Here is a 4,734-nt window from a genome sequence, read left to right as displayed (position 1 = left end):
CAGTGGTGGTGGGATGCATCACAAACAATGATGAGTCCAGCTACAGGCAAGAGGTGGAACACCTGGAGAGCTGGTGCAAAGAGAATAACCTTCACATCAATGTGAAGAAGACAAAGGAGATGGTTGTGGACTTCAGAAGGAGCAAACACACCTACACCACCCTGAATATAAGAGGATCTGCAGTGGAAGTGGTCTCCAGCTACAAGTATTTGGGTGTACACAAAAATGACAACCTCAGCTGGAGCAACAACACCACCAGCCTGATCAAGAAAGCTCATCAGAGACTCTACTTCCTCAGGCGGCTGAGACGAGCTGGTCTGGGAAGCTCAGTCCTCACCTTCTTCTGCAGGTGTGCAGTGGAGAGCATCCTGTGCTCCAGAATCAACGTGTGGCATGGAGGCTAAACAGCTGCAGAAAGAAAAGCTTTGCAGAGAGTGGTGAAGGCTGCACAGAATATGTTGGAGTCAGTCTCCCTACTATCACAGACATCTACACCTCCAGATGCAGGAAGAGAGCCACCTGCATCATGAAGGACCCCACTCACCCAGCACACACACTTTTTGCCCCGCTCCCCTCAGGAAGGAGGTTAAGGAGCATTAAGTGTAGAACCACTAGACTGAGGAACAGCTTCTACCCTGAGGCTGTTAGACTCATGAATCTCTAACCAGAATAATCACTGTGAAAAATCACATCATGTTGCTGCTGATCTGTTTCATGTTGCTGCTGATCTGTTTCATGTTGATGTGTTCATTTGTGCGCATCTGCTCACACAGACTCATGTTTGTGCTGCTGTTCGACATATTGTTTTTATACTATTAATGCTTAATGTATTTTAGTTTATGTTTTTCTTTGTTCATATCTTAGATCTTATTACTGTTTTTCTTTTCTTTTTTTTTTTCCATTTTATTGTTGGATGTAACTGGGACCCTGTGTACATAATTTCGATCCACCACATGTACCACATGTGGTGCGAATGACAATAACAAAACTCTGACTCTGAATTTCACTGTGAGTTCTTGCCGCGTGTCACTCTATGGCATGAAAACATCCACTGTTGTAACTATTTTAAGTTATTAATAGCTTAGAATTTATTATTATTTTTGCCTGTCTTCTTTGTCTTAATGTTGGTTGATAAGTCAGACATATCTCATTAAATGCCTCAGTTAACGCCGTAAGCTTCACTACCTCCACATTACAGCTATCTTTGTTTGTTTTTCGTTTGTCCGAGGTTATCTCACCCTGGGTTACATTTCCTTGTGGGTGGAGTGATCTTACTGTTTACGTAAAACATTTGATAATGTTTTTATAGAAACAATTCCTGAATGTTGTTTATACTGTGTTAATGCTTCATGTTTGTCTCTTGACCCTACAACTGGCTAGGATGCATGAGAGAAGCGGAGTGTGCTCTATTCACATATTATAATTGGTCCAGAGATGTCATGATCCATCCATCCATTATATTTTACCTGCTTCTTCCATTTTGGGTCATGGGGGTCGCCGATGCCCATGTCCAGCAATCACAGTGCGAGGGGCGGGGGACACCCTGGACAGGTCTCCAGTCCATCACAGGGACACATAGAGACAAACGAGACAAACAACCATTCTCTCTCTCTCTCTCTCTCTCTCTCTCTCTCTCTCTCTCTCTCTCTCACCTAGGGACAATTTAGAGTTACCAATCAGTCTAACCTGTATGTTTTTGGTCTGTGGGAGGAAACCGGAGTACCTGGAGAAAACCCATGCATGCACAAAGAGAACATGCAAACTCCACCCAGAAAGGCCCCCGGACCAGGATTTGAACCAGGGACCTGCTCGCTGAGAGGCAGCAGCTCTACCAGTTGCACAACCGTGCTGCCCGATCCAGAGATGTGACTGACTAATTGTTTAATCCCTGATTTTTGTGGGAAAACAAGCAGTGCTCATAAAACGAGCAGCCAACTTGGATTTTCAATGGGAGGCTCATGTACAAATCCCAACATGTCAACACACTCTTACGTCACTGTAAGAACAATTGCTACCTTCAGAACTATAATCCATAAGAAAAGATCTGTTTCTAATCAGCCTACAATAAATTCTTAAATGTCACTTTTTTTCAAACAGTCCAGAACCCTGACTGCCATTCAGTGGCAAAGTTGCAAATTGTACTTTACTGATTTCCAGAATATTCAATCCTGTCTGTAGCTAAAGTGCACCGACAGCCACAGGTGGTATTTTTATTGCCTGTCACCAAATGGTGAGTAGCTTTGTGTCTGTGTGCACAATTTAATTCACTTGGTACCTAAATATCACGAGCCAGAAACAAATTTTAATCAAACGTGCTGAAAGTAATCATTGCATGTACAACTACAACAGAGGGCTGAGATGGGGTAGAGCTAGAGCAGCCGACCTGAGACCCGAAAATCCTAGATTCGACTCCCAGTCATTCCCACGTCATGGTGTCTCTGAGCAGGACACCCAATTTCCAATTGCTCCCTGGGTGCCTATACAGTAGCTGCCCACTGCTCCACCTGGGTGTATCCCAGTTGTGATGGGTTAAATGCAGAGAGCTAATTTCACCATTGTATGGGAACATACATGATGACAACACATAGCACTTGTTATTTTTATCATAACAGACTGACTTAATGAGTCAACTCAGTTCAAGATGGCCACCACCACAAAATACATTTAGCCAGCAGTAAATTTGACTGAAATTGAGCTAATATTTGATGTGGTATCAGTTGAGAGTAATTCAACTGAACATTTGTTTTAAAACATTGAAACCAAATGGACAGAATGTTTCAGATGAATTAAAATCTGACGTGACTTAACGGAGTTCCTAAAATTAAGCAGAGTGGAATAACTTATTGAATAAACAGCTAAAAGTGCGCACAAGAACACTTTTAGCTTTCTGCTTTAGCTTTTATGCCTAAATTTGTGCAGTTTTTTTCTCTAAGGTCAAACCAAAATGTCTACAACTCTGTTTCTGCTAATAAAGATAAGCAGAAATGATTTTAATGTGGGGCAGCACAGTGGCACAACTGGTAGAGCTGCTGCCTCTCAGCGAGCAGGTCCTTGGTTCAAACCCCGGTTCAGGGGCCTTTCTGGGTGGAGTTTACATGTTCTCTCCGTGCATGCGTGGGTTTTCTCTGGGTGCTCCGGTTTCCTCCCACAGACGAAAAACATGCATGTTAGGCTGATTGGTAACTCTAAATTGTCCCTAGGTGTGAGTCAGAAAGTGAATGGTTGTTTGTCTCGTTTGTCTCTGTGATGGACTTGCGACCCGTCCAGGGTGTACCCTGCCCCTCGCACAGTGATTGCTGGACATGGGCACCAGCACCCCCCGTGACCCAAAATGGAATAAGTGGGTAAAGATAATGGGTGGATGGATTTTAATGTGAAACTCTGGCATGAACTGCAGCAGCAAATGAGTCTTTTGTTTCATGCATGACACTGATGGTACTTTGTACTGTAAATGTATGGTTCCTACATAATAAGTGCAAATCTCTGAAGCATTTGTGAATGACACACTGTGCAGTCTGATTACAGGAAGACACCAAGAGTTTTCTGGGCTGTTGAGCCACAACTCCATTTTGATCTTTAGGATTTGAACAAACTCACCACAGATCCACAGACTGTCCTGATGTCAGACACCACAGGACGCCAAAACTCACAGGTCCATGTCATGTACGTGTATGAAGGATGACTACAAAAGTTTTATTGATGTTTCAAAGTAGCTTTATTTAAACTTCAAAGGCAGCTAATAATAAAAAGAAAAAGGGTAAAAACCATGCCATGCTCGTTGTCCTCACACTACAGGAAGTACGTCAAAATAAAAATGTTGTCTGTCATTACCTGTGAAGAAACACTGCTAAAGTCCTGCATGGCTTGTCCTGGTTGTGTGTGTGTGTGGGGGTGGTGGGGGGTGGGGGGTGGTGGATGAGACGTGAACACTGGGACACTTTGCATAGAGCTAAAAGGTGACAAAGGCAAGCCTCTGCATTCAGCAGCTCTTAAAGACAGAGGACAGAAGGTGTGAGTCTGTGGTTATCTGCCAAATACCAGCCTCAAATGTACAGAAGCAAATCAGTCTCACAAGTATACGCAGTACACGCAGTATGCAGTATATACATCATATTTGAATATCTGGCCTTAGAAATCAATTTTCAGTTAACCTATTTTCAATTATATTTTTCAGGGTCAAAAAATACAATATTATTTTCTCAGTGTCAGAAAATTCATTTTATTTATTTTTTTCAACAAAACATAGTATTCTTTCAGTTATATATATATATATATAAAAAAATCTGTCAAAATTGTATGTTTTTAAAATTTAGAAAGAAATATAATTTGAAATATTTATTTTTGACTGATAATTGATTTGACCAAAGGAGCAGGGTTTGACTGGTGGACCTCATTCAGCGATGCCTGCTCGTCCTTGTGTTCGGCACCGAAACTACATTTCTACACAGCAAATGTTACATGTCCCATTATAAAACCTGAGTACTGCATTATACACCCAGAGTACTGCATTATACACCCAGAGTATTGCATACAGCACATTATACACCCATCAACAAACTATTATACAACAATCCATAGCAATGGTCCTGGACAAACAACAACCTTGTATAACATTTGACTTTGATTTGTGACCTTGAATGTATACATACTTGCGTGTATATATACAGTGAGGAAAATAAGTATTTAAACACCCTGCGACTTTGCACGTTCTCCCACTTAGAAATCATGGAGGGG

This window comes from Nematolebias whitei, chromosome 21 (genome assembly GCF_014905685.2).
Source record: "Nematolebias whitei isolate Nwh7 chromosome 21, NemWhi1, whole genome shotgun sequence".
Taxonomy (NCBI): Eukaryota; Metazoa; Chordata; class Actinopteri; order Cyprinodontiformes; family Rivulidae; genus Nematolebias; species Nematolebias whitei.
The sequence above is the reverse complement of the archived record's forward strand: the minus strand, read 5'-3'. Positions refer to the sequence as shown.